Source organism: Lagopus muta, chromosome 12, assembly GCF_023343835.1.
Source record: "Lagopus muta isolate bLagMut1 chromosome 12, bLagMut1 primary, whole genome shotgun sequence".
NCBI classification, from domain to species: Eukaryota; Metazoa; Chordata; class Aves; order Galliformes; family Phasianidae; genus Lagopus; species Lagopus muta.
The window spans coordinates 12,507,882-12,532,374 of record NC_064444.1 but is presented as its reverse complement, the minus strand read 5'-3'; the positions used below and the strand labels follow the sequence as shown (position 1 = coordinate 12,532,374).

Here is a 24,493-nt window from a genome sequence, read left to right as displayed (position 1 = left end):
CACCATTCTGTCTGCACTGATGGCCCCAACAGGGTGTCATCATGTCAGTGCTAAACTGAGGTGGTAAGCTGCAGGTATGCTGCTATGCTGAGCAGCCTACACACAAAGCAAGGGGTGTCAGAACTCTTCTGTTTTTACAGAATGCGTTTCCTGTTATGTCTATGATTTAATACTGTGTAAACACTGTAGAAATCTGTTGAAGGAGATGGGATTCAATATTTTTACATCCCCATGCGGGAAGACCTCTATTGGTATAAATTGCTTTGCCACAACTGAAAGCTGAGATCTGGGGGTTTGTTTTTCTTGTCCTGAGTGATTGAGCTACGCCTGAAAAATGTTAAGTATTATGTTCTTATTCCAAAATAAATATTCATGTTTGGATTTAATCAAGAATAGATGAATTACTTCAAAGTCACAGTTACTTATTCAAGTGTAGACAGAACCCCAATGTGGTCTGGGGACTTTGTTTGTGCTTGGTTTTAAAGGGAAATGGCTTCTCTAGTTGTTATGTTTGGACTGGTGTTAACTATAGGCCCCCTAAATCATCTAGAGCTGTGTTCATGTCTAAGCACAGTTTTTTCACTCGTATCCTGGCCTCATACATTTTTATTTTTAGGTGCCAATGTGAGAATATGTGTATATTGCAATCTTCATCTCTTTCTCTAAATTCTGTTCTTAAAGCACACATTGTGCTATTCAACCTTTGCTGAAGGAAACATAACCACACAGCTGCACTTAATCAAATTACATATAAGTTCTACATTTCAGTGTCACTCTAGCTCCACTGGCTGTTCCTGGTTTACAGTCCATAGAGACACACATGACTTCCCAGCACTCCCCCAGGACAGAACCAAAATGGAAATGTTTTGATAATGATCACATTTTTCTCCCTTTCTGTGCTAATTTTAAAAAGATATTTTAATTAGAAGCATTGTTTTGAATGGCAAATAACAGGAACTATTTCCTATGAACGAGCGGTGCAAAGTTGTCCTCTTCCATCCCTTAATATTTTATAGAATCATCTTCAGGATAAACTCTTCAGACTCTGTCTTCTGGTTATGGGTATGAGATTTGTGGTAAATTCAAGAGTTTACTGTCAAAAGAAGTTTGTTCTCTACATTTTAAGATTGACTTTATGTAATATAGGTGGTCTTATTCACATTGTAAGAAAAGCTACAAATAAGCCCTAGTATTCAGTGCTGGTGGTGCTGCTTTTCATTCTTCTGTCAGTGCCATATTAGGGCAGTTAGGTTTTTGGAAGAGCATTTCTGAGATGCCCTTTGCAACGGCAGAGAAAGTGCCTGAGAAAGTTCCATGAGAAACAGTGAATCATGCATTGTCTTTCTAATTCTGACAGTGTTTTCTTCTGTTTCACAAGCTCATGGGCTGCGTTTGCTACGAACGCCTTTCTCACTGGATTATTTCTGTAGCTGCATCCAATGCCATCTTTAGATCTGGGTCTGATTTACATTCTGAATGGTTCTGATTTTTAGGACGCTTGTAGCTCCACTGCAATTCATGCACATATCCTGTTATTCTAATAAATGATATTTAAAATAATAATTACCTTGCAAGTTCAAACACTACCTACTGTGCTGTGTGAAACTGTGGAGACTTTGGTAGCGGATTCTGTTATCAGGAGTATGGTTACAAAACCAGATGCATCTCTCAATGTTCAATTTCTTCCTTTTATCAAAAAATATGAACCCAAGGCCCTGGCAGCCACATCCAAAGTATTTTTACTGTGCTCAATTCTGTGCATCTGTATTGGGAAGTAATTCTACAGACACACTAAAATCCTGTATTGCTCAAGCAAAAATAATAATGATGAATTAAAAAAAAAAAAAGATGGATTTTAGATATGAGCATTTTTTATCTTTCTGTGTATGAACTTGTTTATGAATGGTGTTCCATTGTATTGTTGAAGTTTCAGAGCTGTGTGCAATAAGCCAAGTTTTGCTGTTTGCATTTATATCTAAATTCTGCAAGGTTGCATTATATAATTTTTAATGGCAGTTAAAAGGTAACTTGTTTTGAACATGAGGCATTTTTTGAATACATTGTTTCCCTTTTCTCAGTCTTCACTTGAATTTTAGTAGTTTAAGGAATGTTTTTTTCCATGCACTGAAAACTAAAAAAAAAAAAAGTTAAGTTTTTAATAAAAAAATAAAAACTATTCTCCAATAATACCAGATTTGTGCTGGAATGGACTAATTCATTTTTTATCTGTACTGTGGTTCAAGCCCAAAGTAAGCTAGTTTTGCTGCCTAGCTACTGAATGAACAAGCATTATTTGAAATATTTAGTCTTCACTTTATTAACTTTAAGAGGAAAGCTCTTAGGCATAGACCCCTCCCCCCACTCTTTAAAACAAATTTTGAAGATAAATTCAAACTCTGTATGTTTTGATTCTTTAATTTTACTGTGGCTCTGATGGTGATGAAACCATTTAAAAGTTTCTGGAAATACAAGTACTGAGAGCATTCTCATATCTGTAGAGGGAGCCACTTGTTAATTCCTCAGTTCAAAGATTGCACTCTTGGTATCCAAAGAAAAGATAGAATGTTATAAATTACATACAAACTTAACAAATATTTTCACAGCTACTCGCTGTTAGCGCATAAGTTCACTGTCTGTCTCATTGCATCATTTTACACCTTTACTGGTATCCTCACTGTCATGTTTTATCTTCCCCCTTTGCTTCCTGGCTCAGGGATGGTACTTTTTTTTTAAATTTGCTAACAATTCAGCTTTGAGATGAGGGTGAAATTGGTCGTAACATATTTGCCTTTTCTTATGAGGACTCTTAATTCAATTTTGCAATGATAAATTTTCTGTTTGGAAAACTCTGCTATCCAAAAATTAAGGTATCAGCACATAAGGAAGAAAAAAAAAAATAAAGTGAGAGGGATTGTGTTAAAAATCAAATGATATCCCAGAGACATGGGATGTGAGAGGAGCAGAGCCTTCATACCAGAACCAGGTATGAAGCAAAGCAGAATCCAAAAGCAGCAAGAAAGGGGCTGACCCTTCTGCTGGGACAGTGACACAGGATGAAATGACACTGAAACCATTCTTGAATCTTCACGTGAGGAGCACTACTGCTCCTCGAGTCCAAACGAGCCTCAGTCAGTTGTGTGCCTTGCAAAGGCAGAAGAAAATAATGAATATTTGTAAGGCAAGAGCATGAAGCTCTGGCAATATTTTTGTGGAGGAGGAGGAGATACATGGTTTATAAATACTTCTCTGTGGGAGATCTTTGCAGCAGAGAGCCTTGAATTAAAAAGAGCACATCAGAATCCTTTGCCAGATCTCCTACTGGCAGAACACCAGGAATATGGATAATGACATTCTTGACATTCTGAAGTGTAGGGACTTTAAAACAGTAATATTTGACAATTCTTGGAAAGAAATTAACGTTTTCTGTTTCAGATAAAGCTACTCAAGTATTCTTTACATTAGAAATGTATAATTTTCTGTATTTTACCTTTTTAGCCAACGTTTTAATTCCCTTGGCACAGATGCAGGGAGGTCTAGCAGCTGTTAGTACCTAACAGAAATTTCCAGAGCTTGGTAACTTAGTTTGAAACACATAATTCAACACTCAATTTCACAATGTTTAAACTTTTTTCCCTTCTGGAGTTGTGCCAGAAACTGACATTTGAGTACACAATTAAGGACACAGCACAGAAAATGGTTTAAGACAATACTAGTGTGGACATGCAATAAACTTGCAGAATTTATACTGATTCAGTGTGCACACAAATGATTTTGTTTGAAAATTGTCAATACATTAATATTGACTAAAAAATCACTTAAGGCTGTAATTCATAAGTGGTACATATTGGAGTGGCTTAAAATGCTACTGGTGTTAATTTGGGGAGATTCAATTTAGCTACCCTTGCTGCTGTAGGAGTGCTGTGTGCTGGTGCCTCCATCGTCACAGCTGGCGTATTGCCTTTCACTGCTTTAGGTCACAAGTCAGTTCTCTGCTGTCAATAGTGATGTGGAGAAGATACAGAAGGAAGCTGACTATCCTTTGGTTTATAACATTCATTACAGCTAGACTTTACGCGTGGAAATCAAATCGAGCTTTCTAGAATTGCAGCAACTTTAAGTCTTCAAAATTATGATGGAGTAAAATGCTTCATATATAAACCCATATGGTGGAATTAGTCTCAGGGCCTTTCATGGACATTATTCTAGTAAGAGGTGAAAGTAGCTGCTGCTTGTGGAGCTGTTTTAGAGAGGAGGTTCAGATTTATTTTAATATATTATTTAATTAAATACAATTAATAAAGCATCTTAAATGAGATTGTGTTGTTCCTGTAAAAAAATTATAGTTCTTTAGTTCTCTTATCACTGATGAGCCCTTGATTGCCTCTTGTTTGTATCATAGTGCACTAACAGTAATACAAAGTGAGAAGGATGTAATAGGAGTCAGCCTTCAATTGGGTGCATCTGTTCATAAGCTGCTGGTGGGAAGAAGCGGTGACTTGCCAGTGGTTATTTGGTGCTGTAGTGGCTGATACTGAAACTGATTTCTTCCCCTCCTAAAGCATATGTGATATCTTCTCATCATTAGAACTGCTATTTAGTTCTAGTGGTTATGGATTAAATACTAGTTTTGTGTGCAGGTTTTCTTTCCCTCCCATAAAATGACAGGTAGACATACATTGCAAGTTTTGTTACGACAGTATCTCCTAACACTGTAAATAAACAGAAACATTCCTGTAAATGTAAACATTTCTTTAAATAGTATGAAGATCAAAATGTCTTTCCACTTTCTTCCTGAGTGAAACAAACACAAAGCCTATTCTAGAACTCTGAGGCTATCTTGTGGTTAGAGGATGCAGACGTGGGGCAGAAGGTCTGATCAGATATCAGTGTGCAAAGGGTGAGAAATTTGATAAGCAGTACTCAGCAGAAGTCTCTGAAACACTCTGAGTGTACATATGAAGAGAGTTCTAGACCACAAGTAAAAATTTGGCCACATATTTGAAAAGTCAGTGTTTGTATTTCAGAATAAATGTTTTTGTGAGTTTCAACAACTTAGCTAACTACCATAGACAACACTACAGTCTCATTGTGTCTCTGTACAGCCTGTAATATGGAAGGAGCTGGGCATTAAATCCTACCCAACTGCAAAATACAGAGTTTGCAGGCTTAACATTTTATACTTAGTAACATTTGATCTGGGTTAGCATTTCTGCTAACTGTCTATTCTACTAATTGATTAGATACATTACATATTGTAAATAAGTGCATCTTCTCTGTTGTGCACATTTCAGAGGAGATTTATGTAAACCAATACTAAAATGGAGATTATTGTATTCCAGGCCAGAGGTTAAAAAATTTCCTGTGGACAGACACGAATAGATGTAGAATGTATAGGCAGTAGCATTTTGCTTCTGCTTGGATGATGAGGTTCTGATAGGGCACACAGGATGCATGCTAGCTGCTTATAACAACCTGGAATTCCACGTTAATTTTATGGAGATTGCATTCCCCCACTTTGCCATTACAGGACATGAAATCATGTAGTTGAAGAAGTCATGATGAAGTACTTTTATACCAAATTATACAGTTTTGGGACACAATGCAGGTTACTAACAGAAAAGAGCTGTGCCATAACATATACCAAATATTAGAACTACTATGCATCACAATTTTCAGTATAAAAAAATATTTTTGCCAACATATGAATGCTATTACCTGCCATGTCTCATGGATAATAATAGAAAAAATATGAGGCAAACCAAACCAAAGAAATTTAAAGCATAATTTATGTATGTGGCTTACATAATAAAACACCCTCTGGTCATACAGAATAGAAAACCAACACAAGACAACTTTAAACAGAAAGTATGCTGACTGAATTTTATCTTTCACAACATATTGTATTTTTTCTAAATGGCCCACTGACTCACTGTCACCATCTGGTACGGCTTTTAGTTTATGCAGCTATTGGCTTTAAAGCTTCTGGATGTCAATATCAGAACTTATTGTCATGCAGCTCATCAGAAGTAATTTGTAGTCCCTACAATAGCAAAAAAGATAAGGCTGCTATGACCAAAAAAAAAAAAAAAAAGCAGGAAAGCACCATCTCTTAACAGAGTCATGAGGAAGAAAATGCTTCATGTGCTGGGTACGACAGGTGGCCTTCAACCACGTTTTCCTCTGAAGCTTTCTGCCAGCATTATATTAAAAACACCTGTGATAGCCCACACCTCTGACTCCTAAAGCTATGCACTGACAATGTAGTTTAACTCACAGGTGAACAGAGTATATATGTGAATGATTAGTAACAGATCCAACTGTGTTAAGGTTTTGCTCTGGTGGATGGTTTGCAAGTTCAGAGCCCAGCGTGATGTCAGGGAAACTTTATTCTGAAACTGAGAACCTAAAGAACTAGGAAGTGTGATGTAGAGGTACGTCAAGAGTTTGATGGCTCTTAATTGTGTATGTTTTGGGAGTTTTTTCCCCCTATTTATCAAGTACATTTGATTGTTTTGCTTTTTCAGTTTCTTGTTGTTTTATTGGTCTATTTATTGTTCTGATATAAGCCTGCAATGTGGTATATGTATTATGTATTATATGTATTACAATGTTTTGATGAATTGGAAAAAGGAGAAGAGAAATGATAAAATCTTGAGATGAAAAAGCACATAATTTATAAGGACAGTTTTTTGATGTGTTATTCTGCTGCATCTACGCAGGTTCATTTTCATGTTGGCTTTAATCAGATTGCTGCATCTTGTATAGCAAGACAGATAACAATATACTAGTAGAAAAAACTATAGATGTTTACAGGTTATTTATATATAAGCTAGCAGGTAGTTAAAATTAAAAACAAAACAAAACAATTTTTTACAAATTGTTTTCTCTTTTCTTATTCAGTAGCTATAATACTTATCCAGCTATCATTCATATTTTTTTCTGTCTTCTCAGAATTGCTTTTTGGCTGCTGTGAAAATAAACAAATATCTCCTGTCAATTCATCTAGTTTAGTGCATGATGCTTCAGGAATTTCAGCTGGTATTTTAAAGCAGATTAACTTTTGTTCTAAATAGTAGTCAGGGACTTCCTAGGGTAACCAGGAGTCTAGAGGATACTAGATAGGAGCTTTACAGAATTCTCAGGAATTTATACATACATAAACACCACTCTAAGTCCACAATGCTTAAGGATTTTTGGAAAATGTGGCTTTAACACCTCAGCACTTATTGAAAAGCATGTATTTTGCATTCATATGTTATCACCAAAATGTTACTACCTCAGGAAAGGAAAGTCAGATGTGGATTTACAGTGGGAGGTAAATGTACTTTAGGTCACTTGCCATTAGCACCATCTGGAGCAGCATTTCATGTGTCACAAGAAGGCATAGCTGCAGCTATTTGGCTGTGCAGCACTTCTAAGTAAACAGCAGCAGTGCCTCCCCAAATGTGGCTACATGCCATTGCAGGATCCACTGTACTCAGAGAGGAGAAAATTAGGACTGATTTCCTAACAACAAAACAGGGGCTTGTTAAAGCTTTCAGCATGTTGTTCTAGTTCTGATCGTTCCTAAAGTTGCTTTCATGAAGAGGAAGGGATCTAAGAAGAGAAGCTGTGGCTGGAGACACAAAGCTGCAGTAAACTGTGCTGTAGCAAGCTGCACAGGAGCAAGCAGACTGGATTTCTAAACATAGTAGGATGCTATGGTGATTTCATTGCAATTGTTAGTGCAGGCCAAGATATTTTTAGAGGGGTCATCATGTGTTTGGTGCTAAATTCTCTTATGTGCTCATTTCTTTAAGAGTCTTCTTAAGAGAAGATATTCAACACCAGAACTACTAATAGTTGTCCCTTGGAAGCATTAAAGGCAGTTGGTTCAGGATCTTGTTGTACAGGCTGACTTAGGTATGTTTCCATAGATGCTCCAGTATACTTCAAAGTGTTTGGTTTTGTCCAAATCTGGCTCAGGATGGTACTTTTCCAAAGGAGAAGGCATGCCTTCTAGGGGAAATATTCTATACAAGTGTTCTGGATGCCTCTAGCCTAATAAACTTGTTGATGCTTTGATCTTAGGTTCATGTGAAATCAGAGCTCTATCGGTCTGAAAGATCCTCTTAACAAACTCCCAGTCTTCCTCATGGGCTCTGGTTTTGCTGCGGTGCTCTCCAGGCCTTTAGTTCACCCTCTACCATTGAATTCTTTGGAGTGCAGTTCAATACAGTAGTAAGTATAAATGTTTACTTGAAGCTTCTCTATGCTTTTTATTATTACCTTTCTTAGCAAAAAAAGCTGTGGCAGTTTTAAAATATGTAGCTAGCAAGCAACAGAATGCTTTCATAAAAGTGAAGTAACAATCATGGTGATTTGGTGTGACTGCAGTGCCATTAATCTGACTATCCTGGCAGTTGGGAGGTAAGCTTCTTACCAGTGTCTGTCTCCTTAGGAATTGTTGTGTGCTTAACCAGTGATAAAGAGATGATAGTCTGTTTAACCATAAGAGCTTCTCAACCAGCTGCCTGTATATTAGCATAGTTCCTATTGCACAAAAACAGTTAACAGTGTCATGGCAAATTTGACTGCAGAAGTGTTCTATGGTATTTTCTATTTCTTGTGAATTGCTTAATATAAAGCAGCCATGAAGAAAAGCTTGGATGTGTGAAGTCAGCAAAGCAGTTAATTACATTGCAAGAGTCAATGCATCTACAAAAGAAATACTGAATGTACCACTGCTTTCATTCATGAAACAAAATTGGTTGCTTATTTAAAAAAGAAAATACATTTGGTCACATCCTTTTAAATTCTGTAGCTGTTGCAGCTGGAGTACAGTTTGAATTTCATTTGGAAGTGCCCTCATTTTATTTTTTTTTTTTTTTTTAAGAACTAATGTCTGCATTATGAGTTTTACTTTGGGGTTGTCTTTTGTGGTAGGGTTGTTTCACTTGTTTTTTGTTGGTTTGTTTTTTTTTCAGTTTTTTTGGGGGGGTGGGAGCAGTGTTTGGGGGAAGGTGGCTTTTTTTTTTTTTTTTTTTTTAATTTAAAGAGAGAGTTGCTCAAATGGCCTGCGAAGGTGCCACGTGTGGGTTTTGGGTTCATACAAACTGGGTTAATCTGGGTCTGTCACAACGGCCATATGGTGTTGGAAGGAGCATATGGTCTGAGAGAGGGTGTACATCTGAGTGCCTGCTGTAGAACCCTTCCGGCTGGTTTATCTACAGGGCAAATTTAGGAGTTTGCTGGAAGTATATATGTCCCTGGAAATCAGTATGAAGTTTCATTATTTAGCCAGGATGCTCAGCTCCCTTTGTAATTTATTCACTGAAATTGTTGTCTCCCTCTCAATAACTAAATGAGTCTGAAAGCTCAGATGCTTAAAACCTAGGCTGCAAAAATAATCGCTGGAAACAATCCATATGACAGTGAAATTACTGTTAAGGAAGCTTATAGCCTGAGTTTCATTAACAGTATCTAGTAAATACTTTAAAAATTACTTTATCACAGTTTCATGTTCTTATCGTTTATAATTCACCTTGGAAAACAGTGTAAAGTAGGTTTATTCTTTTTTCTTTTTTTTTTTTAATTTATTTTGAGACACAGTATATTCTGACTTTCTTCGTTTGTGAGATTATGAGAAGGGGAATAACAGGCAGGTCCCACAGGGAAATTCAGAATTCATCAAATCATTTACGTTGGATAAAAGCCCACAAAAGATAGACAGGAAGGGAAAGAGAAGTAACAGTGTTTTTCTTCCAAATATCAGCACTGCACCTTAGCAGAAATTGATCTATTATTTAGTGTCGAACAAAGACATGATATTCCTTTGTCTTTTGACCCATGAATGCGAGAAAGGTTCCACTTGAATTATTTGGTTTGATCATAATATGCTGTAGAACAGTAACAGGATTTCTTAAGGTGAGCAACCTAGTGCTTGTAGAGCAAGGCCTAAACGCACACAGCGTAATGAAGCCTTTTTTTGAGGTAAGTACTGTATGTTACCAAAATAATAATACTGACCCATACCTTACAGAAAATTGTGAGAAAATGGGAACTATCATAAATAGCTTCTATTTGAAATTATGTCATAATCAGTAGCTAGTGGTTTTAGGATATTATGATATATTGGCTTTTGCTGGCTGTATAGTTCCTAGTCTTCATATAGGTAAGCTCATGCAGAATATTTCTCATACAATCAATGGTAATATGAAGATAATATTAGCATTATCTGACATTTATTCTTCAAAATCCTGTGGTTACATTTTAGCTTTCCCAAATATTATACATTTATCTTGATATTTGGTATTTTGTCTGTCTCAGTTTCTTTTCTTCTGATAAAATTTTTTTCAAGAATTTCCAAAATATTTAACGTTTTTAGTTATATTTTTGCTTTCATGGAGGAACACTCCCAGGAATTAAGGACTTTGGTGTGGTTAATGGACTGTTGTGTTTTTGTTTTTAAATGAATTACTGTGTTCCACTGTCTCAGTTGAAATTCACTGCATTTTGGCCAAGTCACAAGCTTCTGAAGAGTAGCTGGTTGCACTTCTGGCTTCTAGGCAATGGGACAGAGCCTGGCTCCAAATTCTGTGCGTATGCAGAAGTAATGAGAACTGTGAACTCATAAGCTCTGCTAAGTTCAAGTAGAGCATCAGGATGTAAAGTTAGTTGGAGAATAACTTGCACTACATCTTATCACACTTGTTATTTGACCTTGTTTGAAAGAAAAAAACATAACAAAACTCCTGCTAAATCTTTAGAGACCTTATCAGATATTTTAATTTCCACACACGCTGTTTCTTACTGAACTGAACAGTGCAGCAAGCTGAAGAATCACTTATTAGTGCTATTATGCAGATATTCTACACTTCTTAGAAGACGGTCTCACATTATTGCGGTTTTTGTTTCTGTTTACAAGTGTTATCAAAGTCCAATTTTATCACAGCTTGACTGAATCTGTCATTATTAAAACTGTCTGTGGGCTGTTCAAAGCAAAGCATCTGATTCTACATTTCCATAACTCCATTCATTTTCTTTCTGATATTAAAAATCCCTGACTTTAATGACAGGTTTTCTTTCTGTGGTCCTCCAAAAATAATAAAAATAATAAAGGAATGCTGCTTATTTAATATTCAACTGTAACATATTTTGCTTATCATTGTACAGTCTTTAGCTCTTTTGATTAAACGTTGTTTAAACCCTACTTTGAAGCTAGAACTATTAATTTCTTTCTGCAATTTCATATCTTGCTTCTTATTGGAATCCACTGCTCTACAAACTTAATTTCTCTATGAACCGATGAGATAGGAGACAATTCTTGCCCTTTTGCTGCAGTGATGATGCAAATGCAGGGAGATTAAGTATTCCTTTATTTTGGGTATGTGGTTTTTATAGTACTGTAGTAATTCTTTTTCAAGCAGTGTGAGTTGCATTTGTAAATATTTTTGTTCTAGAAATAGATTAGTCTGCCCATTTCCCACAGCCTTAATCTTTTGTTCCTCTTAACTTTTTTCCAGTTCTTTCCATCCTGCCTTTGACTCTGTGACTATTTCTTGTGATAATCTCAGTTTGTTAGATTTCAGTCCAAGTCTTCTTGCCTGACTCTTACACAAATTGCTTGTGTTATTTACTTCAAAGATTTAAAAAAACAAAACACAGATTGTTTAAATGCATTAGGATTGCTCTCTATTTGTCTACTTGATGGCAAACATAGGGTCATATATTAAACAAAAAAAAAGCAACAAAAGAATAAAATTTCCTTTATAGGAAAAGTATCTCTAGGTATCTCTATAAAGATTGATGATTGCTCTCTGTTTGGTGAAGTTCTAAGCATAAAAAAAAAATACATATTTTTTCAGCCTACAGTAAGTTGCTAATATTTAGCTTCAGATACTTGTGTGATGTCCAGGAATATTTATGTACCTGAGCAAATAAAACAGTAAGAGGGTCCTTCTGTTTTGGCAGATTTTACAGCTGTACGTATGCAAACTAGGATTCAAGATTACCTGTAAACTGTATCTGTAAGAACTTAGTGTAATTGAAGTCAAAGACGAGGGTCCAAGCTTATGCCTCAGGCCTGCAAAGGACTTTGCAGTATTTCCCTTTGAGGTGGATGAAAGAGAGGGAATTGCTCATATATTTATACAATAATTTTGTTACATAAACTCTTATTTCCACAAATATGGCAGTGTCATCTCTATGCAGTTCATCATCTCAGTACAGCAAAGCTGGAAGCTAATTACTACTTTTTCCTCTGTTTTTTTCTAAGGAAAGATTATTCTTTTTTCATTATTTGGGATTTACAGATATTTTACATTATTTGTAATGAATGCTTCTGTGAGGTTTACACGCTTATGGTGAAAGATCATATTTGTATTTTTTTTCCTAACTTTAAATTTGGGTAAGAATTGGTGCAAAATAGAGCCCAGTTTTGCCTACCAACTCAGTATAATCAGATCAGCACAGTTTGGAAGGAACCTCAGGAGGTCATCTTGTCCAGTGTCTTATTGAAAGCAGGATCAGCTACAAGATCAGACTGCTCAGGGCCTTATCCAGAACCTCCAAGAATAGAGACTAGGCTAACTGTTTCATGCTTAGCTGTCCTCACGCTTGAGAAGTATTTCCTTGTACCTACTGTGACTTCTCTTGATTCAGTTGATTTTTCCTTCTCACTCTCCCACCATATATTACTGTGCTGAGTCTGTCTCAGTCTCCTTAACAGCCTCCTTGCAGGTACTGAGCACTATGGGATGTCCCCAAAGCCACCATTTCTCGAAGTAGCACTTGCCTGCTTTGATCCTTCTCTCATCATAAGGTGGATGTTCCAGGCCTTGACAATCTTGGTGGTCCTCTTCTGAGCTCTCTCTTTCCAGTTGATCTATGAATTGTGTTTGGGCACTTAAAGTGAACTGCAGCTGTAATTTTTGAAGCCAAGTTTTCAATAAAATTGAAAATATTAAACAGACTTCTGATTATGATTTTAGTCTATGGAACTGCCTTCTTGGATGTGATTGAGAATGCAATTGTGGAAATGGCCTCTGAAACTCTTAAAGGGAAGTTTCTCGTGAAGTAAAATCTAGAAGTGTGGCAGGTTTCTGCTCAGAAACAAAGCAAAGACAAAGAGAGCTTTATGTGCTGTTTTTATGTACTTATGTTAGGAGATCACACACTCAGAAAACCTGCCTGAGTTTAAATGTTCCAGTTGTTCAGCAACAGAAAATCCTGCCAACATTAACTAGCTTGATAACTAAGAGCAAATCAATGTATTTATTTATGTTTTAAAAGCACAGTGACTGTAAATCCCACAGCTCACATGCTTGTTTAGTCACCAAGGTAAGTCTGTGGGAAAAAAATATCTGTTTAATGATAACACAACTAATAAACTATATGGTATTGATCAATATTCCATGTATTACCACTTTGCTTTAAACTTTTTGAGACATTCTTTGCCTGCTTGGTATGCTACATCTGTTAATTAACTCCATCTGTTGAAAGTCTGGTCTGGCAGTTTAATAATGAGTTGCTTTACTAAAACGTGTGCCTGCAAATGCTACTGTTGGTGGTAACAAAGGGAATTGAAAGAAAATACATCTTGAAAGTATCCATGTTTTCCTGATGATATCACTAAATATTAAATTTTGATAACTGTGGTTTTCTATGTTTGAGTTCTATAGGAAATGGTAGGCAGTACCATGCAGTTCACTGTGCAAAATACTGTATTAACAAAATAACCCTAATCATACTAGCCTTGTTCTGTAGATCATGTTACAAAGCATAAAAAAGTCTACTGAAAGCATGAAATGCCTGAATTTTGCAGATTTGGAACAGCAAAACTTGTCATTAGAGTTTTCTCTTGTAACTTCTTGGTGAATTCTGTTTGGACATGATAACAGAGACTCTGGTGTTCTATTTCTTAGGCCTTGTTAAATTTACTTATTCTTTACTACCAAACTGAGAAGATTTGCCTGGCAGGCTACTGGGTGTTCTTAAAGACTAGGGAGAAGATGGAATGTTCATTGGATCCATTACAAGTTGCTTTCAAATATGTTTTGCTATTGAATGTATGCATGTGTGCTACTAAAAAATATTTGTCACTTATCCTGAGACAAAATGCTACTTCAATATAACAAGCTTAATTAGTGTAATTAAAAGCCAAGCATTGCATATTTTTAACTTTGGTTTCTTCATTATGTGCCCTCTGTTGTAATTAAGTACCACTTTTTAAACTAGTTTGCTACATAAGGAACAACTGTTCTGCTTCTCCATAAGCTACTGCTGTGCTGCTGTATTTGTACTTAGTCTGTGAGGTTTATAGTTAATAACATAATACTTTCACAGGGTTCTAAGCCAAATAACTAGATTCTATAGTCTGATATGTAACTGATAACTACATTTCATCCAGTAATTCAGATGGTTGTCCTAAGGTCTGGATTTTGGCATTCTGGGAGATTAGATGCTGCAAGCAGAGAACTAGTTTAGAGTGCGCCACTAGAATCCATCTGTTAAGTAAACAGCCAGACAAGAGATTCTCCTGCCACCTACCTATGATAAGCAGTTTTTTTTAAAAAAAAAAAAAAAAAAAAAATCACAGGAAAGCATGAAATCCACTTCAACTTCTGTTTCTTTACCAGAAAAACTGAAAAGCTTATTTTATTGTATAAATACCTGTGCTTAGTGACTGTCACCTATCAACATCCTCTGCAATTTTCAGTTTGTCAACTGACTAATCTGTGCTACTGTTTGGGCCTCTGTGCTTGAAACTTTCCAAAATATTTTCATTCTTTAAGTATGTTTACCAGAATTGAAGAGACAAAGATGCACACAGATAGTTATCAGGTAGAAATGTAATATTTCATGTTTTACAATATGGAAACATTTCATTACCAATATTGAAACTTAATAAATAAATATTTTGGTGCTTATTAGATATCTTTAATAAAACTACTAAACCTGATGATGCCTTTTTTCATATCCCATATGAGGAAAGACTGAGTAACCTGAGTCTGTTCTGTCTGGGGAAAGGAAGACTGAATGGAGATCTGATAAACATTTATAAATATCTGAAGGGAGGTGGGAGGCAAATGGATGAGGCCAGGCTCTTCTCAGTGGTGTGTAGCAATAGGACAAGGAGTAATTGCCTAAAATTTGTACAGTAGTACAAGTTCTGTATTAACATGTAAAGAGCTTCTTTACAGTAAGGATGATTGAGCACAGAAACAGGTTGCCCGGAGAAGTTGTGGAGTCTCCTTCAATGGAGATATTCAAGACCCAGCAGGCTGCCTACGTGTGTGCCCTATTGTCTGGTTGGTACCCTAAAGTGGATGTGAGCACAGCGAGGTGGTGGATGGTGCATTCAGCAGTGGTGACAGTAGGCCACCTCCACTGGTGCAGACTGTTACAAATGTGGCATGCAGGTTCTTGTTCACCACTGGCAAAAATGCACAGCTAATGGTGATGACTATGCTGAAAATAGTATTTCATAGCTGAGAATTTGCTCTCTCAAACAGTGTTATTGTGCTCTTTGTATCTGCTACTGTTTCCATGGAAATAAATAAGAAGCATTACTTTCAGAGTGACCTACAGATTTTCCTTGACTGTTTCTTTGTTTCATGAGAATATAACACTTTGTATCAGAAACATGAGTAATTCACTTGTCATGAGATGATACAATCTCTGACTTGTTTAAAAATACATAATGAAAACACTTGAATATGCTTTACTTCAGAAGATGCAACTCTAATGTTCAAGTGTAATGTTTGGCACTGGCTACCATGCTGAACTGTAAGAAATTTATCTAGGCTACTGTAGTTCACTGAAAATTGTGATTATAATGGTAATTTAGTAGCTGAATATACAGATAATACACCTGAGGGAATTATCAAAACTGCCTTGACTCCATCCCACTGATTTCAAAGCAAAATAAGTACTTTTGGAGTTACTGTATACTTTTCTATCAAAAGTTTTCCACTAATTGAAAATAGTTCAGATACAATGAACATATTTTTACTTTGGTTACTTACTGTCTACGTGTAATTATGGCAATTTTTATCTGTCTTGACAGAGTTAAAAGGGATTGTGCAATTTAACTAATTTACTGACCAAACTTTTAGTGGATGCTTAGCTGTAAGCGTGTGTTTTTTGGCATGGGTTCAAAGATGGTAACTAATTTGAAAACAATGTGAGAGCTGTGGTAATCTCTGAATAGACCTTCGTTGGCTAAGCTATGTTCAATCGATCGTGCTTTATTTAATTGCACCAGTGTTTAAAGTGATTTTCAGGGTGCTACAGAAACGTTCTTCTAGGGGAATATTGAAACCTAAAAGCAAAGCCACTGGATTTCCAAGCAATCAGGAAGAAATAGAAATAAAACAATCTTTTTATTAAAGGATCAAAGCAGATGAAATCACTTGTATGCCCCCTGCAACACTGTCAGACTCAAGGGAAAATTGATAGTGAAAAGGAAAAATGGCATGCACGCAGATGGTTTGGATGCTTGTTAATGACATCTGATAGTTCTTGCAGCTAGCTCATGCCTTGTGTATCATGCAGAATAATACTCCTGTCTGTGTATCTCTTATTGTAATTTCTGTCTCTGTGTTTGGTTATCTGTTTGTAATCATGGCTATGCTGAGCCAGGGTAATGAAAGTAGCTAGGATGTGTTGCTCAATACCTTGTGTTGTGCAGACTGATATAAGGAAGAGAGAGAAAGGTTTGTCCTGACTCTGAATTTGATCAGCTTTAATGTTATGAATCACATCTAAGGAATCTTAACTGAAAACTCAAAAGGTCTTTTGAGTGCTTCCTATTAATGCACAATTCTTTAACTGCTGGGTATAATATGAATAAATATATTGTTTTGCTTTTTACAGTTGCTTGCATATAGAGTCTTCAGAAATATTAAGCTAGATATTTTTTGTGCTATTAACACTGTCTCAGGTGAAACGAAGGCAGTGGCATCTTTTTTAGCCAAGTGAGACGTGCAACAGTATAAAAATTGAGTACGTCTTCCTTTTGGGTGACTGTGCAGCTGCTTTCTTCAGTTGTAGGTATTTTTGCTGTATTTCAGTCTTTCTTAATTTCAAGAAAAAAAAAAAAACAAACAGTTCAAGTTTTTACAGTTCTTTCAATTCCACTGACTGCTCTGAAGGAAAAGATAACATAAATAACTTGAAACTTTTCCAGGATATACTGTTTGTAAACTGCTGCTATGGGGAAATCTATGTAAATCTGAATGTTGTTAAAATAAAAAATCTCAAATGTGGAAGTTAAAAAAAAAAAAAAAAAAAAAAAAAAAAGTCATCCTAGCCACATAGAAAAATCTGCCTTTAGATCAAGATTAAAACAGAGCTGCACAAGAAACCTAAGCAACCTTTACCAATCTGTCTAAGTGCTCTGCATTCTTAATTTCAGCATGGTGATTGACTGAAATCTTAGTCATCCTTTCCAAGCTGAATGTGATCAGAACAATGAGAGAAGAAATAAGGACGAGTTGAGGGTGAAGCCAGGGAGTGGAGATGTGCTTATAAATTACAGTACATTTTACCAGTCATGCACTGTTGGTTATAGAAAGTAAAGTGTAATCCCTTGACCAAACTTGCTTAATAGATTCTCAAGGCTCAGATGAATTTTGTAACTTCCTCTTCTCTTTTTGTCATAAAAACAACAGTGCAGCATCCTGAGCATTAAATTAGTTCACAGAGAACAGTAAAAGCAAGAGCAACATGTGTGCAGAAGGTTTGAGTAGTGCAATAGTAACAATGGATGAAAAAAGAATGGTAATACTGATCAAGATTCAGAGCAGGCATCCATGAAAAATGAGTTACCCTATTATTTTCAGCTATGTTTCTCTGTAACATTTCTCATGTGCTCACCTATACAACAGTTTGGTGTGACCTGTAGCAAGACTCAGAGCTCCAGAAAGAACAATATAGGAAAAGTACGGTAACTGGATTGTCAAGATGTCTCTTGATGTCTAGTGAAGCGTAATTATTTTTTAATGTTTAAATCAGTTCTATGGTTTTTGTATTGGCTTCAGTTGTTAGGATAAGATTAGTAGGTCTTGTCCTGCACTTGATGAATTTAAAACTGTCTTTCTTCCCTGTATTGCACTGCAGAGCATCCTGTTTTGGTTTTGCCTCTCCCACTTCCTTTCAGAACTGTACCAGGAGCCTACAGGCTTTTTCAGCATTTCAAAGGGGCAATATGATTCCCAGATCAGAATGGTGTCAACAGGAGACAGTCTGCCTAGTGTCACTTTTTTTCCCCAAGTTGTTTCTTTATTTTCACTGTGAAATGAGATGGGGGGAAAAATCAAATAGCACATGATGGGCTCCAGTAAATACCAAGTGACAGTAAATGCTTTGTTTACTGCCTGGGGAAAGCTGGTAGTTTGCTGTGTTCCCATTGGGGCTCCTTCATAAAGAAACAGGGCCCAGTTCTCCCTTGGAGCTGGTTATGCAATTGATGGGGCAGGGTTTTGGCTTCTGGAGCAGCAAGCTTGCATAACGTGGCTTGTTATCCAGCACTCCCTTCCCAGCCTGAAAGGACCTTTTTCATAATACATTTTCTGTGACAAGAAAAAACTGCTTCCAGATTTCTACAAAACTATTTACTGAAGTAATGGTACCCTAACTTTAAAGAAATCTTGTTCAAGAGTTAGTCTTTTTTTTGCTTGATCTTCCTGCATTTGGGGTATTTTTTTCCTCTCAAATTATGAATCATTTATAAGCTGAAATAAGATGTGGAAGTTTTTTTCCATGCCGTGAAGGCAACTTTGTCTTTTATTAACAAAATTCTCTCGGTGCAATACTGAAGGAACTGAATTATCCCAGCTAAGTGTTTCTTGGAGGCTTTACATCAATTATCTCATTTTAGCAGACTTTATTTTTTGAGTGTGTGACATACAGAGGAAAGGGCAGGTAACCAAACCTACAACTAAGAGGTTTGGTCCAGGTACTTAGGAAATACCTCAATAGCAGCATGATAATAATGCCACAAAGATGCTGTCTACAGAGATGGCTGCAGTGGTTACTTGAGGACAATGGGAATTGGGATTTCTTGTTCTTTATTGAAGCCTAGGGGCATGCATTCTTTTTGCTCTAACAAGAAACTTCCATCTATTATTCTTCAGCTCCCTTTATAACACACACTACCCATCTCCAGATGCTCGATTACTCTCTGCTTGTTTGTCTTTCCAGAAATATATGCACCTCTCTGTTGATAGAAAACTACAGAGCAGCAAATGGGCAGTGAATTTTGCTCACTGCAATCCACATCCTGTGTTGTCCTGTGGCTCCTCTGCGCAAATTTATATTACTTTTATTTTATCTTCCAGGTGATAGAACAAAAGATGGAACTAGAGGAGGGGGAAAAAATGTGTAGATGAAGGCTTCTAGGGAGTTGGAAACATAGACAATCCAACACTCAGAGCGTCTAACTAGGAACAGGTGACTTGAAAAGAGCTGAAGCTGTTTGTGCATCTCCCACTGTTGTCAGCTGTTGCTGCAGGTGGCTGTCCATTCTGAAAAGAACTTTGGTGGTGAGGAGGTGATGTGTGGTTTGTTGCTTTTGTTTTTGTTTTTGGTTGGTTTTTTTTTTTTTTTTTTTTTTTTTGGAAGGCAGTGATGAGAATGACTTAAGAGACATAGAAATATGTTGTCATGATGTCTGTAGCAGTCATTACTTGCTCTCTTTTCATGAAAGCAGATAAGAAAGATGAAACAAAGATGCTATTTACTTAAATATTACTTCCTTAAATCGATGAATAAAATGACAGGAGTCTAAATGTAGTTGCTGAAGTTCTCTTTGCGTTTACAAAAGGAATGGCAATGGAGAGCAGTGCTAAAAAATTCATTCTATTGCAAAAACGAGTTGTTTATGTGTTGCTTACACACTCTTCAGGAATTTGAGTGTGTTCTAGCAGTGTTAACGAGGAAACGTTTGTACAGGAAACCATTCACTACAGGAAAATTCTCTCAATTCTCACTCTTTCCATTGTTTCTCTGCCACTACCAATATTACTATCATTATCACTGCTGGTTTGCTTTTTACACAAGCACTCTTTTTTGACTCCTTTCCACCCAGTTTGTGGATTGTGCCCAAATCCTAATGTGGTTATTGGAAGGACTGCTGTTTTTTAATCTACTGGGTTCCCCCACAGTTAATGAGATTATATTAATCTTAAACAGAGTATCCTAATCATGTAATTTGGTATGTTTTTCAAATTACATGATTTGAGCATAGTTCTTTTGTTGTTGTTGTCTTCTCCCCCCCCCTCATAAAAACAAAAAACAAACAAAAAAAAAAAAAAGCAAAAAAAACCAAAAACCCTTTAAGTATTTTGTATCTACTTTGGATTTGAATGACCAGAAAAATCACTGTCTTCCTGAATCAATTTTCCACTCCCTGAGGAGTTAACAAAAATAACACTAAATCTCTGACAGGGATTCTTCAGACTGAAATTTTGAAGAGTCAATCGTTTAGAACAAAATCTGAAATAGGAGAATTAAAAGCTGAAGTATGTGTAAATTTAATTTTTAAATTCAGTCCTGTTTGTTGCACTCTTTCACAATAATAATGAAACCAAAACTTAAATGTGAAATGCTTAATTGCCAAATAAGTTTTCATGTACCAACTGGACAAAGGAACTCTTCCATCACTTCCTCTCTTTAGAGGCTTCAGCTTTGCTGGTTCTTTGAACAGAAAATGAAAAAAATTCCCTCTCATCTCTCTGTAAAATTGTTCCACCGAGCTCAGAAGCTGTCTGAGGTAGGACTGTACAGTTCTGCTGTTGTCTTAAAGTTGTGAATTAAGCTAGAGACATGTTACTGATATAAAAACACTTGCATGCTGTACTAGCATGCAATTTTTTAACAGACAGTTACATTGGCGACTCCAAAGGTTATCAGCTTTTTTTCTTCTCCTTAGATATAGGAAAAAGTCTTCATATAGACCAAGTAAATTTATCTATAAAAACAATGTTGATCTAGAACAACTGCATCTGTAGAAGGAACTTATGTGTTGTAGCTGTCTATCTACCGCAGTGCTATATTTGTGTTACAGATTTGTGCTAGAACAGCCCCTGAACACACACACCTCTTTTGATTTATAAGATATATTACTGTCACATAAATCAGTCAAAAGTATAAGGTATGTTTATTAAAAAAGCACTATGCTGTCACTTTGCATCCATCACTGCATGTAAGGGATGCTATGAACAAAGGTTATTAGTTATAAACAACATTTGTCTTTTCAGATCATCTAGTTATGTAGCAATCTGGGATAATTCACTGCAAGAAAAAAAGCTACATAATGGTATGTATAATGGGAAAAGTTTTCTGTTTATTGGAGAAAAATCAAATTAGCAGCTTCAGAAATAGCCCTGAGTCAGACAGCTAGCTCTGTTATTATGTTACTCAGAAGCTAATGCATTATGAACAAGTGCCAAATATTTCTGTGTAATGCAGAAGAGATTAAATGGAAGCTTCTATTTTCGAGATCTGCTTTGTAGCGTATGTGTACTCGACAGAAAAACCCAGATAACTAGAATACAGATAGCCCTGCTAATTATGAAGGATTATGTAAATGCTATGATTCTACATGAATGTTCATAATCTGAGCATTGCATTTATCTGAGGGATTAAGTGTACAAATCAACAGAAAAGTTTTGAAAGTGGGATCACAAAAAACAATTAGAAATTTATTTTTGAATGGTAATGTGGGTGCATGGTTCAGCTATGTGGTTTTATTTAAAGTCACATTCCTAGCATGAGAAAGGGGCAAACTCCATGGCAGGACTCAACTGCATAAGCATATCAGATTTCAAATCTGGACAAGTAACTTGCACAGTGCTTGCTTGTCAGAAAAGACAAAAATTATGAGTTTGCATGCAGTTTTCAGCTAGTGCAGCATAGTTTTATGCTTTCTGTGTCACTTCTTTGCTGGAAAGGTCAGTGTGCAGGGTTGCAGAGCTGGGCATGGTAACAGCACTTCCTCCATTTCAGCAGCAGATCCAAAACTATTGTTCATTAAAAAAATCTCATTTCTAAGATAAAAGCCAAAACTGATTTCAAAGATCTTTGCATTCTAGATAAGTTCATATCTAGTTAGAATTACCCACATCATTGTCAGGCTGTCTGTTTTAAAATGGTTCTTGTTCTTTTGAAATAGGATTTCCAGTGCATTTCTTAAATATTTCTGAATGTTTAGCACTTGCACAAGAAGCTAGGTTAATTTTCACAGAAATGAACTTCTAAAAAATATCTTCATCCGGTGCAAGTAGAGGGCCTTATCCTGGGGGATAAAAAGCTGCACTAAGGGTTTGCTCACCAAAACTGACCTACTCTTTTTTAATTCTGTGCTTAGGAAGCTGGGGCTCAAAGACAACATGGGATTTGGTTCTAGTGTGGATTTACAGATTCTGAATACACCTGTGTTTTGTACTAGTAGTTGATTTTTTTTAGTTTTCATTATGTGAAAACATTGCTGAAATTACAGGTGATAGTTTAAGCTCTCAGGCATGTTTTGAAGTGCACAGTGAATGCTATGAAGAATTCACTTGACTTAGTGTTAGCATTTTCATTTCTTATGGCTCTGTCTGTAGAAGGGGATTTCAGTCCACAGCCACCTCTAATGAAAGTCAGCATGGATTGTTGTGGTCGCTGAAGGAAGCAGTAATTAAGGCCCTGGGAAAAGGAAGAGCACACTTCACAGCTGCCTGGCAGAGCAGCAAGTCTGCTAGCACATTGCTGGCTTGAAGAGAATGCTAAAGGCAATTACTGCTGCCTTATTAAAGGGATTAAAATCACCTTCTCTAACACTAAGAACCATTTCTACGTTGGCTCTGCAGACTTTCTGAAAGTACTTGAACAAGAAATCAGGTCTGGGTTTCGTTTTAAGTACCGAGTTTTTGGTTTTGTTTTTTAGGAGTCCTACTTCCATAGCAGTAACAAACAGTCTGCTCATTAGGTATTTGTTGCTAACTTACAAAATAAAAGTTAGAGTTAAGAAAACTTAAGAAAAGTTGTTATCCCTTCGCACAGCTCTTAATGGACTAAATCTTGAAAATTGGGGAAATTCAGTTTTGGTTTTGAAGAAGGCAGCTTCAATTTAACTTTTTAAACTTTGAAACTCAAACCAAAATGTTAAATGTTGAGATGATAGTAATTACATTATTGTTCTGTCATTTCTAAGTGTTTTTATATTGAAATGTTTGTTCTGAATTTTTTTCTCCTGTTTCTCATTCAGCGTGCATTTACACTGTCCTGTTAAAGCAGTATTTGTTTGAGTAATCCAAAGTTCCTTTGAATGATGCACAAGAATTGCACAATTTAGGCCCTATGAAATTTTGTATAGGCCAGTATCAAGTTGAATTTGCATCTGAAATTCTTACCAGGTGGGTGGATAGAGGTAATATTTATTACCAGTCTGTTATGAGTAGGAAATATTCGCGCAATTGCTGTGTGTGAAGATTCTGGTGTGCTTCTAGAATATTTGAGAAATTATCAATGAGAATCCTTCTGGGAGCTAAATAGCGTGTGGTCTGAACAGAATATGCCTTTGAGTATCTCATGAACTAACTTAAAGGCTGGATGTTGTGTTGAGGGATATGGTTTAGTGGGAGCTACTGGGAATAGGTGAACAGTTGGACTGGATGATCTTGAAGGTCTTTTCCAACCTTGGTGATTCTATGATTCTATGATTCTAACTCTAATGCAGTGAAAATGGTAGCAAACAAAAGAGGAGTACCCAAGAGATTCTGAAGTAATAGAAATTAAAAATAAGGCTAGAGAACTCTTTTATTCCCATTTCAAGCATTTCACTTAGGCCAATGGACAAAGTTTAGGAGGATTTTTGTTTCCTCTCTGAATATAGTTGTCACTGAGTTCATTTCACAAGCACTTCTTATAGTAAATGAGCTTTTCTTTCTGGTTATGAGGTTTCCTTTTATAAAAGGACATAAGAAATGTGCATATTCTGAAATTAAGCTATTTCCTATAATCATCTCTGTATTACATGTTTGGGATTCTGGAAGAAATTCTATTTCTTCCATCTCCCAGAAAGCCCCCATGCTTGTCTCAGCACATCCATAAGAGGGTGTGCTGGTCGTCTTTAGATACTGATAATATGTGACATTTTACTGGCTCATTGGAATTCTCCAGGGAACTTCCAAATGTTTATATATTCCCTTAGCTGCCTAGTTATCTTAACACAATGACTGAGTTTTATTACTCCTGTCATTGAGGCAGCTACTGTGGTGTCTAGCCAAGAAGGACCATCTGGGATAACTTTACAGATAAGTTCCAGTGATTTGCTTAGACGCTTGTACAGACTTTAAAGCAACACTGTTTTAGACTGTGAAGTGTTTTGTAGAGGTATTTGCTATTGAATCTGTTGTTTTCTGTTTAACATGCTTTATTATTTCAATTTCAAACTGCTTATGACATTGATTCTCCCCTTGTGACAGCTCTGCTATTAGAAACAGGAAGTTTGTCTCTTGTGTGGTTC

General features: G+C 36.3%; 1 protein-coding gene and 1 long non-coding RNA gene across 8 annotated transcripts in view; one reads left to right on the top strand and one right to left on the bottom strand.

Annotated features, from left to right (window-relative positions):
* LOC125699146 (uncharacterized) overlaps nt 1–24,493 on the bottom strand; it is a 62,223-nt gene that overhangs the window by 12,320 nt on the left and 25,410 nt on the right. The window contains exon 4 of one of the 7 annotated variants that reach the window (XR_007379446.1): nt 3,488–3,550. The exons of the other annotated variants lie outside the window; for them this stretch is intronic. This is a non-coding gene — a long non-coding RNA (uncharacterized LOC125699146). The remainder of the gene's footprint in view (nt 1–3,487; nt 3,551–24,493) is intronic. 7 annotated transcript variants of the gene reach the window in all.
* SIAH1 (siah E3 ubiquitin protein ligase 1) overlaps nt 3,513–24,493 on the top strand; it is a 64,476-nt gene continuing 43,495 nt past the window's right edge. Inside the window, exons 1-2 of the mRNA XM_048958368.1 lie at nt 3,513–6,431; nt 8,071–8,220. The gene's annotated coding sequence lies outside the window, so the exon portion shown is untranslated. The remainder of the gene's footprint in view (nt 6,432–8,070; nt 8,221–24,493) is intronic.